Source organism: Passer domesticus, chromosome 6, assembly GCF_036417665.1.
Source record: "Passer domesticus isolate bPasDom1 chromosome 6, bPasDom1.hap1, whole genome shotgun sequence".
Lineage (NCBI taxonomy): Eukaryota > Metazoa > Chordata > Aves > Passeriformes > Passeridae > Passer > Passer domesticus.
Window position 1 is genome coordinate 72,750,340 of NC_087479.1, and position 15,514 is coordinate 72,765,853.

Sequence of the window (15,514 nt, forward strand, 5' to 3'; positions counted from 1 at the left end):
TTATTATTATTTTTTTTCATTAGAAGAAGAGTAGCAGCAGCAGCAGAGTGTCTCTAGGACCCTTGGGTGGCTCTGGTCCTGGTGGGCGGACCAGAGAACTCAGACTTGGCTCACAGAATGGTGGCCTAGGTTCTTGTGGGGAAAGCAAAGTTTTTGAACTCAGCACTGGATGGGGCGATGGCCCCGGCCCAGGGAAATGAGTTAAACGGCTTAGAACTAGCTTGTGAGGCGGGCTCTGTACGCTCAGAACTTGGTAGGACTATGCTGCTAGTGTTTTGAGAGTAGAAATGACAAAATGTTTTTTTTTTAGAAGCACTGGTGCACACTGGACGCTGGAGAAGAGAAGTTTTCTCAGGAATTGTTATTTTAGATTTGAGGGTTTCTTGTCTCCAGAGCAAGCGAGCAGTGCTTGCTTTGCTCTGTGTCTCTTGTTTTTGTAAGGTAAATGTTATTTTTTCTGCTTTTTGCTTTTTGGCACTACTTTTATCTCTACTGGGTTGGGAACTAGAGGTAGATGTTACAGGAGCCAACTCCCCCACGCCGCTGGGGCGCTCGGGGGAAGGCAGGCACTTTAACTTCTAGGGAGAAGCTCTCGACTATACGCGAAGTGATTTAAAAACTATATTGATTTTGAACACAGCCAGCCGAACGGCTCCTGCAGTCAGCTGGAGGGTTATGCTTTTTTTACGGAAGGACAGGCTTTTCGCAGGGTTTGATGTGAATGATGGAGTTTCGGAAACCTGCGGGACAACTGGGGTGGGTGGTGCAGGCAGCACGGGCGCTAGTGTCGACTTTTGAGGCGGTCTCGTGGGCTCAGCACTATTCTCAGCAAGCTCTTGCACTGCAATTGGATCGGCAGGGAGCGGCGGGACAGGCGGGGGCGGCGGGCTCGGTGCGGGGTCAGCCTGCACCGTTGCGAATTCCGTTGCCGGCTGGGATGCAGAGAAAGAAGGCACGGAGGCAGCTCCTGCAGCTCCCGGGAACAGCAGCACAGCCGGGGAATCACTGTTGTTAATCGCGCTGCCTGGCAACACGGGCGGATCGGCGGGAGGCGGTTCCGGGTGCCGCGGCACAGGCGCAGTCATCAGAGCCGGCGGAGCTGGCCCGGGCGGCTGCGGGGCCGCGGGCGGAGCCGGCTGAGGCGGAGCCGCGGGGTCCGGCGCCTCCCGCGGGGCTGGCTGAGGCGGAGCCGCGGGGTCCGGCGCCTCCCGCGGGGCTGGCTGAGGCGGAGCCGGATCCGCTCCCTCCCGGCGTGGGGGAAGCGGAGAATTCCGCGGTGAAGTGGGCGGGGCCGGCCCGGAAAGCGGCGGGCTCGGCTCCCCATCCCCCCCAAGAGAAGGAGCGGCGGGGGAAGGTAGATCTGTTTGCTCCAAGGGAGCGGAGAAAAACTTTTGCTCAGCTGTGGGCAGTGCGGGGGGAATGCAAACTCGCGGTTCGTCTTCTTTGAGAGGCTTCTCTCGTGCCGAAGCTGGCGGGGACAGAAAACGACTGCGCGCCCGAGCCATGATGTCCCTCGCATTGTGCCATTTTGCGAAAATAACAAAATAAATGTGCATGTGCACTAGAAACACCTCTGGGTACCCAACACCCTGGCCTTCTGCCCAATGAAAAGCTGTGTTCAAGACCTCCCAAAAATCTAAATCAAGGGAGTAAACGACATTTGTAAAAAAATCTATGAAATTTTGCCCATCTGAAAAACTCATAACACTCTCTCTCCCACGTATGATGAGTAATTCTGTCCTCGCGTCCCCATCTGCACCAGAATTTAATAACTTTCTCCTCTGACGCAGTAAACGGAACCTGAGCTTCCGAAGGTACATTTTCCCAACTTTCCTCCCACCTTTTGCGAATGGCAGGATCTTCAGAAAGGGAAAAAATAACAGTACCTCTAGACAGTGTCCTTGTGGATCCAGCTGTGCAGCTCTGCTGCTCTGCGGTCTCTGGACACAATCTCCAGGAAAGTCCAACAGGTTCTCCTGTTCGCCTTGGCTGTGAACTCTGCCCATCTTCAGGGTCTCGTTTCTTCAGCTCCAGGCTAGATTCCATGGTCACTCTTGGGGTGACCATCAGTTTCACACGTCCAGGGGTCACCAATTGTTGCTTTGACTTGGGCCCCTGGTGCGAGGACACGAGGCTTGACTCCATGTTGATCAGAAGGCTGATTTATTATGATATATATTATACTAAAATGCTACATTACAACTATACTAAAAGAACAGAGAGAAAGATCAGAAGGCTACAAAGACAAGAATAGAATAGGAATGAATAACAAAAATCCTGTGACTGCGCACAGCCTTGGCACAGGTGGCTGTGATTGGTTACTGATTGAAAACAATCCACATGGACCAATGGAAGATTCACCTGTGGCACTCCACAGCAGCAGACAGTTATGGTTTACATTTCTTTCCTGGGGCCCTCAGCTCCTCAGGACAGGAAAAATCCTAGCAGAGGCTTTTTCACTAAAAATCCTGGCAACAGAAAGTTGTCAATACAATTTTTGTGAAATCTACATGAGAATCTGAGGAGATTACTACACAGCTTGGATGCTAGAGGAACTTCTGCAAATAGGTTACAGGGTATTTATTTAACTGATTCAGAACTTTGCTTCAGCTGGCAATAGTTCAAGAATTTTATTTTCTAGTGTCTTTTGGTGGCCCACATTAAAAAACAAAAAAAAAACCACAAAACAAAAAAAAACCAAAGAACAAGTTCTGTCCTTTTCCAATTTCAAACAGATATTCTTTTTCTTTACCCATGAATTATGACAAAGCAAGTGACGTTCAAAGTCAGCATTCAGAAAGAGCCCTGAGAAGAGACTAGATGTATGCCAATTCCCTCTTGCTATTCAGCTGATTTTATATACTAGCTTTCTGTGTCTCTAGCTTTTTATATGATCTCTGTTACTACAGCCACTTCCAAATCTTGGTAAAAATTAGTAATTTCTCCACCTTCACTTTGTGGGAAATTGTGGGGGCAAAAAAGTAGCATTGTTTAGTCCAAGTTCAAGCAGAAAAACAGAAATTCAGAAATACATTCTGACCCTTGGCCAGTTTTAATTTTTATTTAACAGCACCCACAAGGACACCGTCCCCAAGTGAGGGGAGTGGGGCACGCAGAACTCACCGATTGTGAGGTCACGGGCACATCTCCAGGGAGGCCTGAGGTATAACCGTTGCTGTACATCAACATTGCACTCAGAGCTGAGGACAGGATCCCGAGAGGGAGCTTGCCCAAGGCTGCTGAGCGAGTTTTGGTGTCTCTGAGGCATCTCTCTTCACTCAAGGAAGGATTGGAAGGCTTTGTCAGGAGGAGAAAGGCCGGCAGTGCTGTGGCACAGACCGTCCAGACATTCCTCCGTACCCACAATGGTGCAGCAGAACGCTGCTAAGAAGCGTCCCCCTGGCAAGGAGCGAGGTGAGAGCCAAGTCTCCCTCCCCACAGATGGCAGAGGGGGAGCGGCCAAGAGCAGCAGAAAGGGGAAACAGGAGATCCACAGAATCACCCCGGAGTAGAGGCCCTCCTCTCATGGGCCAGAGGAGCCAGGCTGGGCTGTGGGCACCGGCACTTCCCCTGCCCTTTAGCCAGCCAGCAGGGCCTTGGGGACAATGCTGCAGGGACATTTCCTGAGCTCTACAAGGTGCTCACTCCCCCTGCCCTCTCTCTCTCTCCCCAACGCACACCGTGTCACCGGGCAGAGGCAGACGCAGAGAGCGGCAGCTGCCTCTCCGGACATGCCAGGCCGGACCAGGCTCGTCGCCTTGGAGACGTTCATGGAGACAGCAAGCACAAGACTCGGGCAGCCAGAAAGGAAAACGCATCCGGCTCAACCGCGTGCCACTGCTGCGTGCTGAGACCAGCAGCCCCAGCACCGCCCCTCAGGCGGTGTCAGGGCAGTCCCAGGCCGTGGGGCTGGTCACCAGCAGCAGCAGCAGCTTGCCCTGCCGAAAGCAGGGCCTGAAGCGAGGCCACCCACGGGGAGACACGGAGCCTCAGGCACCCAAGAGCCCACTGGCAAAGCGCCGCAGGTTGGAGGATGGTCCAGCCCCTCAGGAGGTGTCAGGGTGGTCCCAGGCCGTGGGGCTGGTCACCAGCAGCAGCTTGCCCTGCCGAAAGCAGGGCCTGAAGCGAGGCCACCCACGGGGAGACACGGAGCCTCAGGCACCCAAGAGCCCACTGGCAAAGCGCCGCAGGTTGGAGGATGGTCCAGCCCCTCAGGAGGTGTCAGGGTGGTCCCAGGCCGTGGGGCTGGTCACCAGCAGCAGCTTGCCCTGCCGAAGCAGGGCCTGAAGCAAGGCCACCCACGGGGAGACACGGATCCTCAGGCACCCAAGAGCCCACTGGCAAAGCGCCGCAGGTTGGAGGATGGTCCAGCCCAGAGTGCTGGTACCACCAGCCAGGTGGCATTGAGGCTGTCCCAGGAATCTCAGTCATCCAGGAAACAAACAGCCCCATACATACCCTCCTGGATCTTGCCCCGCTCCCAATCCGGGCCAATTTGTGTGAGGCACGTCTTGCGGCGGCAGCTGCGAGATAAAAAGCCCTACAGTCGGCCTGAAAACCAGGGCAGGACCAGACGAGCACCCACCCCTGTTGTTTGGCCCCCTCATCCCTCAAAATAAAGTTTTCTGGTTTGTTTGTTTGAACTGGGAGATGCCACATTCTTTTTTCCAGTCGTCTGCAGCTGATCTCCAAATAGGGGCCCCAAGCTCAGTGGGACAAGTGTGTGCTTTCAAGGACTCACCTGTCCCATGGCAACACCCAGCGTCACCACATTCCATGGCAACACCCAGCGTCACCATGTCCCCTGGTCTGGAGATACCAGCCCTGCTTCTGCCAGGGAGAAAACAGAACTGTGCAAAAGGAGCACGGGGATTTTGCAAGCATTCCTGGCTGAGGCAGCCTCAGTGGGAGGGCACAGCTCTGCCTGCTGCAGGTGCCCAGGAGGGAAAATCATGGATGCAGTAGGATTATTCCCCTCCCAACCCAGCCCAGGCACAGTTCAATCTACCACTGCTGCCACTGGGGTTGCACGTACCAGCCTGGAGAGTAACTGGAATAAGAGAGAGTAACTTCCCAGCATCAGTGCAGCTGATGCTGGGAAGGTAAAACTAAACCCAGTCCCGCCCCCAGTAAAAATACACTGCACCTGAAAAAAAATAGCCAGCACCCTCCTGTTCTCTGCAAATGGGACCAAAAATTTCAAAAGCATTAAAAAAATTAACCAGGCTTTGGAGCAGTTACAGGTCAGACTACATGAGGCTGGAAAAGATTGTACAGGTGACAGTTCTCAGAGGAAAATTAGCAGGAAATCCCTTCTTTCTGCTATTAAAATCTCAGGCTGTTGCCATGAGACACTCAAGCCACAAGAAAAGTACTTCAGCACCAGCATCCAACTGATAAATGCCAGCATTTTGCTGCCCATTCCTGGTTAGAGAAATAAAGGAATGTCCTGAAGATCCCTTCATGTGGGTTCATTATTGGCCGTATCAGTACTTGTGTTCTGTAAAACAGGTTAAGTTGTTATAGCTTCTTGCCCCGTTTATCCCTGGATAAACCCCAAATACTGCATTGCTCCTTGTCCACTTTCTTCCAAGTCAAGACAAATTTTGTTCATTACTGAGTGGGACATAGTCATCTGTTCACAAGCAAATTCCTCTTGCCACTCTCACAATGGCTAGACTGCTTTGTTGATTTGCTCCAATTGGACTGTAATTAAGGCCTACCTTTCACTAGAATTAAAGCTGATGCATTGGGAGGCAAAGTGTTCAGTCATTTCTCCTGGAGTCTGACACTGTAGAGAGTTGTTCTGTAAGTAAATGACATTTGAAGACAGGTGTAGTCTATCATACTTCTGGCATGCTAAAAGTGAGAAAAACCCTTTGAATCAGGATTTTATCCTTTCTTCCTCCACCTCCTCCTCCCAGGAATTTTAATCTCTGAGGTCTAAGCTCTTCAGCTGCCTCACAAACATTGTTTTAATTCAGACAGTCATCCATGCAGTGAGCCACAAATCAGGACCATGGTGTGAACCTTGAAGCAATGTAGGTTTATAGCACTGAAAATAATAATCCAATACCCAGGTTAAGCCAAGCCTATTGGTTATTTCCCAAATAACTCTACCTATCCTCAGTGATGTTTCAAAAACGATCATTGTGAAGGCTAGGAGCGGGGAGAGAGAAGGTTATCAAAATTAAAAATAGAGCTTTCTCAGATATTTATATTCCTATAAAAAGAGAGTCCAAACTATTCATCTATGGAACATTAAGTAAGAAGTGAACAAAAGACTGTCAAAATAATTGCTTGGGGAACAAAAAACCCATAAATAAAAACAAGCTTAAATATAGATAATAAGTAAACCATCATGCAAAGAAAAAAAACAGACCTGCCAAAACTAAAACCAATAAGACTGTTTCATCTGTCTCAATTAAAAAAAAACCAAAAAACAAAAAAAAAAACCCCAAAAAAAAAACCAAAAAAAAACCAAACCCAACTGAAAATAATTAGAGATTCTCAAGGGCATTACTATATATAGAAACTTCCTGGTATTGGGAAAAACATGAAGGAAAGTGTAGCATGCAATTCACAGATGTAACCTAGAATTTGTTAGGGAGGGCCAGGGCTGGCAGTGGCTGCTCAGGGATGGCTTTGGCACGTGTCCCTGGCAGCAGCCACTGCCCAAGCAGCTGCGCTGCCCCCGGGCTCTCCTCCCGGCCTGCTGGGCTTTGTTGGCTGGCACAGCCTGTGCCAAGGGCCGGCAAGGTGCCTGCAGGCCCCAGCTCTGGGGGAAACAGAGAACGTCCTGCCCGTATCCAGCGTGCTGCCAGCTCAGCAGTGCAGCACAGCACGGGCTCACGCTCCCCATCGCTCCCACAGATGCGGCCGACCCCACAACACGTGTTTCCCATTCCCAGAAGAGCCTCAGAATGGGTTGCTGTTGGGGAACCCTCTGTTTGCATGTGATAAGGGCAAGTTTGGCTATCTGTTTCTGCCAGGAAATTATTTGGAAGTGCTCAACTGAACCTCAACTCAGAGCTTCAGCACTGCAGTTCATGTCTTTGATTGTAATTCGGTCCTAGCAGTCAGTTTTATACCCCTCCCCTTATTTTCTATTGTTATAGCATATTTTATTACCAATGGGTTGCTCCTTTACCCCATGTGTTGGTTTTGCCCCACTTGTCCATCTCCCCAAAGACCTGCCCTTTTGTTCACTGTTCCTCCTCCCATTGCATGTCAGTCCCTCTCCAAGCCTGCCCCTTGCTCTAGAAATTTTCCTATCAATTTTGTATCCTTCGGAACCCCATTGGTTTGTTTAAGTTCTTCCCCTCCCCTGTAATCCCCAATTGGTTTAAACCTTGTATTCCCCGCCTGGTGTTCCACCCTCAGTTTCTCCCAATTGGCTAAAGATTGGATCCTCCCCTGGGACCCTGCCAAGTTTGTAAGTTGGTGTATGCCTTTAATGCAGTGTTGGTCTGGCCCTGATGGTCTGTAGAATAATCACCTTTGGAAAACATAGAGCAGACCTCACCCCGTTCCTTGTCCCTACCCTCAGGGCAGTCCTACCCCCAAGGCAGTCCACCTGTGCTGTAGAGCAGCTGTGCCCTGCAGCCACAGCCCAGATTCGACAGTTTTCTGGGGGCGGCCCAGTGCCACTGTGGGTGTGGGCAGCTAGTGGGGCTGAAGAAATGGGGCAGCACAGCACTTCCCAAATCAGCTCTGGGCCCTGCTATGCAGGAGGGTCCCTGTGTGCCACTGGCAGCTGGGGCCTCAGCCACCTCCTCTCTTCACAGGTGCTCCTCTCCATCTCCAGAAGACCAGCCTAATAACGCAGGCAGCGAGAATTTGAGCCATGACCTCAGCTCTCCACTTCTGCCCCTATCTGCCCTGCCATGGCTGCAGCAGTGTCACGAGGCCATCCCAAAACCCACCGCTCCTCAACGAGAACCTCTGCCCCTGAGCCCCCTGGTCCTGTTCCCCGGCCAGGACTGAAGGTGGGCAGCCCTTGCCTGGCAGGGCAGGGCGTGGCCCACATTTTATATTCAAATAAAGAGTTGGAGTTTTCACAGTTATGTCCGGGTGGTAGCACCAGCAAAGCCCACCCGGCACCAGCAGTGGCTGAGCTCCATGCCCAGGAGCAGCCGTGGATGGCCATGGTGTGGGCAGGCGGGAGCCAGGCAGGGGCTGCTGTGCCCAGCGGTGGGGCCCCGAGGGGATGGGGGAGCCCATGCTGAGCATCCCTGGGCTGAGGGCACATTTCCTTCTGTGGGATCATCTGGGCCTGGACCTGAAGAGGCACAAAGGGATATTTTGGGGTGCCTGATGAGGGTTCCAGGAGTCCCGGATGTTTTAAATGAATTAGCTTTTTTTGATTAATACGGAGAATTTATTCCATAATTAAAATTCAGTCGTAGAAAATCTAGAAGCAAATATCAGATTGGCCCTGAACCAGGCTAACAGCGTCAGGTGAGACAGGTGGGGCATTTCTCTCCCCTGTGCATCACGAAGGGACAGCTCTATCAAAGTCTTTTTTGTTCATTTCCAAGCTCCAGGCGGTGTGGAGTGCAGGAGTTTTTCTGCTTTCTTATGGTTGTTTTTATCCTTTTTGCATATTCATGTATTTTTTCCTTTCTTGCTGCTGCTCTTGCTGAGAGTTTCCCCAAAACTGGTAAAAGATTCACTTTGTTAGAGGAAAATGCAATATGCATTCTAGGAGGCACACATTTATCTTATAGATGATGCAAAGCGAATGCACATTGCTGAGGTTTGGTCAGACAAATAATCTTCTGGAATCAGCATTCCTGGGGACGAATATTCAGGCTAGGATTTTGGTGCATGTTGATTGCCCGGAACCCTCCTTTGTTATGCTAGGATTTTCATTAGGCGAGATTACTGTAGTCTCAGCATGAATTTGTGCATACAATCTATCAGAATCCCTCCCTTTCTCTATTAATTTATTAAATTTGTACTTTTAGGATACACTTTGACAAAGCTTACTTATTTTCTAATTCTAGGTTTAGTATTTATAAAACTTGACAAAAACACTTTCATACTACTAGTCAGGGTATAAAATTAACAGCTCTTCTCATAAGGTAGATTATACTAAATCTTTAATTTCTTTTCTTTGGATTGTCAATTATATTTTTTTATATCAATGCATGTGCTTATTGTAATTTAGATATATTTTGACTCCATAGTCGTTTAAGGCTGGTAATATTTGTAAAATAAGTTTTTCATGTTTTCTTATGTTGCCTGCTAAAATGTGTCTTTATAACTGTCTCATGTTCTTGTTTTCTAATTCTTGAGCAATTTGCTTTATTCTACTCTCAGGATTTATTTCTTCTCTAGCTCTTGCAGAGCAAAAAGTTTTAATATATTGCTTACAAATTTTGCCATTTTATTCTTTTTGCTATATTTCACATTTTCTTTTTTGCAGTGTCTTTTACTACTCATAGTGCACATTCTGAATTTGTTAACATTATAGCGTACTGCACTAACTTGGGAGTGTGCATATGGCTCATTCTTTTTGGGCTTGGATAACTAATACAGTGACAATAATCCTCTGCAGTTTTAACACTCTAGCTCTCTCAAAGCCCCTTTGGGTTGCAGCCAAAGGGCCAAGATGTGTATCTTCTTGGTAGCAGAGCTTACACCTTGGAATCTAGTCACTGGTGTCATTCTTCTCATTCTCAGTATTTACTTCATAAGATTTATAAGAGCCTTTTAAATTGTTTTTCAGGATTTAGGATAGCATCTGCTTATTTCTAATTGTTATAGTTTTATTTCTTTGACATTTTAGCTCTGAAGTTGTAATTAGTCTGTACACTTCTCTTTCTTTCAGCTATACTTGGCTGTTTTCCTTTATTTTAATTTGATCCTTATTAAATATCTAACGGCTTTTGTTATATCCTATCTGATTTAATGTTACTTTTAGTGTTTCTTGGAACTTAAATCTGGTTTGTATCTTATATACTTAATTTTTTCCCAATTTTTCACGAATCATATTATTGTTCTAATATATTCTTTACAGTGTTTCATTAGCTTTTACTTCTATTTCTTTAGTCTGTTATAACAAAAGCACTAAAATATTTTATTTTTTGAAATAAATTTGCATATCACACCTTAAATATTCAGTTCACTTAAAACAACCTCATGAATAATACAGTTTAAAATAAAATATTTTACTTCTCCTAACAATGGGTTTTACAGCTTACAAGCTTAGGTATTAACATGCATCAGTCTATTTTACTTCAAGGAGTAGTGGTGACTTTTTAGTGAGGTTTGGCTGGTGTTTCTGTTGGTGGATTTAGAGGTCTTCTGTCCTGTCTTTCTTTGCAGCTGAACCTGCTGGTGAAGGTGGTGCAGCTTCCCAAGCCACGTCCAGGACTGAGGCTCTGGGAGATGCTGAGGGTAGGTCAAGGCCTTTCCCCTGGGAGAGCTGCCAGCTCAGAGCCCAAAGCTGGGCCAGTGAGGCAGCGCTGCAGGTGCCAGCACAGAACCATGCACGTGTGTGCCCTCGCCCTGCACGATCCCCTCACCACTGCTGCGGCTCAGTGGTGCCCGTGCAGATCAGCAGAGATGGCAGAAGCGTCTGTGGCTGTTGTGTTACAGGTGTATCTGCAGGGAGGACTTCTCCAGCTCCTTTGCTGATTCCTACACAGAAGCCTGGCAACCATGGCAGGGGTGAGTAGTGTGTCCCTGCTGACCCCTCAGGCTGAGCCCTGCTTTTGTGGGATCCATTCCTGGGAAATGGAACTACTTTCTCTTAAGGTCCTCCACCAGAAGAGATCAAAGACATGGCAGACAAGAAATTCCAGAATCCATTAGAAATTATGTGGCAAATGCTGAAGGAAGTGCTGCAGAGAGGACAAGGTGGGTGCATTTGCCTCATGCTTCCCCTGGCACACAGGAGCCGGGGGCTTTGGCTGCACATCTGGACACGCCGTGCCCGGCACCGCGGGAAGGGATCCATGGCAGCCTCGCTGCCCCGCTGCTGCTTTCACGCCCTGCAGGGCTGTTTTCCAGCCTGGCCTGGCTGCAGCTTCAGCCCAGCCTCTGCAGGAAGGCATTTGGCATCAGCTGTCAGGCAGCCCTAATTGCACCACAGTCCATGCCCACGCTCAGATTCCCTGCAATTTCCTGGTGTCCAGGCAGATCAGATATTGAGGCTGTTTGGGGAAGGAAGCAGCCCTGGGTTGTCCCAAAATCCTGGTTGTTTTCTGATCCTCATCCATTCCTTTCACAAGTGATGCCTCCTGAAATTGTCACCTTCCCCATTCCCAGTGAGGAATGTTTCCATCTGATCCAGCTGTTTCTTTTCCATTCTCCAGAAATGAAAGGAGAGCCTGTGCAGATGGAAGCACTCCCCAGAGGAAGCAGTGGTTCCGTGCCAGCCTCTGCTGCAGGAAGGGAGGTGATGCCAGGCACAGGCACAGGAGGTAATTGCTGTGCCTCTGGGCCTGAGCCCTGCTGAGGCTTGAGCTGCCCTCTCTGCTGCTTGGCAGTGCGGGCACAGCCTGGACTAGAGCAGCACAGCCCAGGGGAATTATCCCGAGCAGGCTCAGGGCACTGAGCAGTCCTGCTGGGGTCCCTCCATGGGAGACATGTCCTGAAACCTGGCAGCGACTGCACGGGGTGCCCACGGTGGGGAAAGGAGAGAGGGGAGAGCAAGGCTCCAGTGTTTCCTGAGAGGGCCTGGCTATTTGCCCTTGGGCTGTGGGAGGTGTCGAGGCAGAAGGAGCGGAGCGCAGGAGGGACAGAGGGAGGGAGCGACAGCTGTGGCACTGCCTGCTGCAGTTTTCCCCAGGGCTTTTGTGAGGATTTCTTTTGTATGTGAAGGAGAGAGGCCCGGGGCCATGCGCTGCTCCAGCCATCCCTCCCAGGGATGTTGCCGAGGGCAGGGAAAGAGTGTGGAGAGTGACCAGGAGCCAGCCCAGAGCTCCCCAGGCCCCTGTGGAGCTTTGGCCATGTCCATTCACATCTGGCTCCCACGGCCTTAGCTGAATCCCTGGCAGTGCCCAGTTCCATGTGGCAGAAGGGGATCCCAGAATGCCATAGATATCATTCTGATTTCTGCTCCCTTCTAGTCTGGAATCGTGACATGGGTTTTTTGGAAGCCCTGCTGGAAAATGGCTTGAAATTCCTGGAGGATTCTGGAGGCTATTCCTCCGTGTGCCTTTCTTGACAGAATAATTAGGATCAATGTGACAAGAGCTCTGTCATAAACCATTTCCCTTAACATTATGTAAGGGCTGAAGGATTCTGAAAATCTTGCCCTGCTCCCTTCTGGCGCCCTGAGTGGTCCCACTGGATCGCTGTCAGTGGGACGAAGGAGCATTTAGCTTTCAGTCTTCCTCCCCTGTGCAATGCCAGTGTGTCCTTCCATGTGCTCTGTGCAGCCAGGGAGAAGAGCAGAGAGGGAAGGGGCCGGGTCCAGGGCTGTGCCCCAGGCCTGTGTCTTGCCTGCAGCCTGAGGATCTCCTGCAGTGCCACAGGAGCTCTTCTGTCCTGCCTTTCTTTGCAGCTGAACCTGCTGGTGAAGGCCCCACATCCAGGACTGAGCCTCTGGGAGATGCTGAGGGTAGGTCAAGGCCTTTCCCCTGGGAGAACTGCCAACTCAGAGCCCAAAGCTTGGCCAGGGAGGCATCGCTGCAGGTGCCAGCACAGAACCATGCACGTGTGTGCCCTTGCCCTGCACGATCCCCTCACCGCTGCTGCGGCTCAGTGGTGTCCGTGCAGATCAGTAGAGATGGCAGAAGCTTCTGTGGCTGTTGAGTTACAGGTGTGCCCACAGGGAGGACTTCTCCAGCTCCAGGGCTGGGTGCTTGGCCCCAACCCAGCTCCCATGGCAGGGGTGAGTAGTGTGTCCCTGCTGACCCCACAGGCTGAGCCCCGCTTTTGTGGGATCCATTCCTGGGAAATGGAACTACTTTCTCTTAAGGTCCTCCAAAAGGAAAGACCCAAGATACTGCAGCCAAAAAGTCTCATGAGTCAGATGAATTCCTGACACAAACACAGAAGGAAGCACCCCGAGGACAAGGTGGGTGCATTTCCCTCGTGCTTCCCCTGGGACTCAGCAGCCAGGGGCTTTGGCTGCACATCTGGACACGCCGTGCCCGGCACAGCAGGAAGGGATCCATGGCAGCCTCGCTGCCCCGCTGCTGCTTTGACGCCCTGCAGGGCTGTTTCCCAGCCTGGCCTTGCTGCAATTCCTCCCCAGCCTCTGCAGGATGGAATTTGGCATTAGCTGATAGGGTGCCCCAACTGTACTGTGGGCCTGAGATCCCCTGCCATTTCCCAATCTCTGAGAAGATCAGGAGGTGCAGCTGTTTGCACAAGGGAGTGCACTGGCCCAGCCCCAATTACCTGGGCTGTTTCCTGATCTTTACCTGTGACTTAGACAAGCATTGCCACAGGAAGGTGCCACCTCCCCAGTGGGGAATATTTCCATTTAATCCAGTTGTCCCTTTTTTCCTTTTTCAAGTGATGGACCAAAAGGCTGTTCAGGAGGAGGAACACTCAGGGAGAAGCAGTGGCTCACTGGCAGCCCCTGCTGCAGGAAGGAAGGCGATGCCAGACACGGGCACAGGCACAACAGGTAATTGCTGTGCCGGGCTCAGGCCTGGCCGGGGCTGTGTGGCAGCAGCTCTTCCCCCAGGGCCTGCCCTTGCCCGGCCCGGCAGCAGCCAAAGCTGGAGGCGCCTCGGCTTCCAGGCCTCTGGAGCTCGTTCAGAGCCCCGGGGAAACGGGACTGGTGCAGCAACGTCCTTCCCGCTGCAGCTGCTGCGGAGCTGGCCCTGAGTGCCCAGAGGCCCAAGGCACAGGAGCAGCCCCGAGCGGGAGCCCTGCCGCCAGCCCAGGGCCAGAGCCAGCCCTGGCTCCCGACTGGGCAGGGGCTGCGCTGGGTCCTGACAGGGCCTGAGCCTGTCCCCTGGGGCTGGGGGAGCTGTCACGGGGCAGGGAGGGCCAGGGCTGGCAGTGGCTGCTCAGGGATGGCTTTGGCCCCTGTCCCTGGCAGCAGCCACTGCCCAAGCAGCTGCGCTGCCACCGGGCTCTCCTCCCGGCCTGCTGGGCTTTGTTGGCTGGCACAGCCTGTGCCAAGGGCCGGCAAGGTGCCTGCAGGCCCCAGCTCTGGGGGAAACAGAGAACGTCCTGCCCGTATCCACCGTGCTGCCAGCTCAGCAGTGCAGCACAGCACGGGCTCACGCTCCCCATCGCTCCCACAGATGCAGGCAGCACCACAAGACCTGTTCCCAATGCCCAGGATGGCCTCGGAAGGGGTTTCTGTCAGGGAACAGGCTGCTGGCTAGGGTTTCTGGCAGGCATGCTTTATTTGGAGCTTGTCTTCATGTTGTGCTGCATTGGAATCTGGTATTCCTGGAACAGAAAACAGTGAGTGTTTTGTGCTCTCCCCCTCCAACAGCTTCTATTGAAAGTCCAGCGTGGACAGGGAACAGTCCCATTGAGGCTGCAGTGGGGTTGTGGCCAGTCTGTGATTGTCCAAATAACTCTGCTGAGGGTTCTGCTGCTGCCCAGTGCTTCCATTGGCCTCTCAATTGCTGGGCCTTGTCCTGGGGCTATGCTGGGTCTGCAGCCAGAGCTGGCTCCCACTGAGGCTGCCTGGCCAAGAGCAGCCCCAGGGGCACGGGGCAGAGGCAGAGGGAGGTGGGGAGGAGAAAGAGCAGGGCCGAGGTTGCCCTTGAAAGGCAGAGGCGCTCTGGGGCCCGCTCCTGGCCAGGGACCCTGCCCAGAGCCGTGCCCTGCTGGCCGGGGCCTGGAGGGGCAGCTGTCCAGCTGGGCCCAGCTGTGCCAGCAGCTCCAGCCGTGCTGGGGAGCCTTGCCAGCTCTGGGCCCTGCTGTGCACGAGGGTCCCTGTGTGCCACTGGCAGCTGGGGCCTCGGCCACCTCCTCTCTGCACAGGATCACCTCGGGACAGGAGTTGGAAGACGGTGGCTGCACCTCACACCGACAGCGTGAGCAGCTCCTCCAGCAGCAGGAACGGCCTGGACAGCCCTCTCAAGTGTTCTGTGAAGAGGACCCCAGAACAATCGTCGACAAGGAAGCCTCTTATTGCCCCGTAGATCCCACTGCCACCTGCTCTCCCCATGGGCCTTCCCAAGCTTCCTTTATTCCTTTTTTTCTCTCCGTCTGTCCCATCCCAGCCAACCCGAGTTCCGCTAGGGACCCCAGGACCAGTCCAACAGCTTCCAGCACCTCCTGACACCAACACATCCCTTCCTCTGCCCCTGAGCCCCCTGGCCTTGCCCTCTAGGCAACACTGAAGGTGACACCCCACCCCACCCTCCCCGCCCCTCCAACTCCTGCTTGCACGGTAGGCAATGGACCATTCCTGTGTTCAAATAAAGAGATGGATTTGTGTCCTAGTTTGAAAGCAAAACCAGTGTGAGGCTCTCTTGTTTAAACTGCGACCCTTTGGACGAGGACATGAGGCTTGACTCCATTTTCATCAGAAGGCTGATTTATTATGTTATATATTATACTAAAATACTACATTACAACT

At 51.8% G+C, this 15,514-nt stretch overlaps 1 protein-coding gene and 1 long non-coding RNA gene across 2 annotated transcripts in view; one reads left to right on the plus strand and one right to left on the minus strand.

Annotated features, from left to right (window-relative positions):
• Positions 1–15,514, minus strand: part of LOC135304013 (zinc finger and SCAN domain-containing protein 2-like) — a 291,747-nt gene that overhangs the window by 170,571 nt on the left and 105,662 nt on the right. The gene's annotated exons all lie outside the window — the stretch shown is intronic.
• On the plus strand, positions 7,805–10,866 carry LOC135302278 (uncharacterized). Its single transcript, XR_010363983.1, has 4 exons — positions 7,805–7,988; positions 10,333–10,404; positions 10,606–10,677; positions 10,765–10,866. It is a non-coding gene; the product is annotated as an uncharacterized LOC135302278 (long non-coding RNA).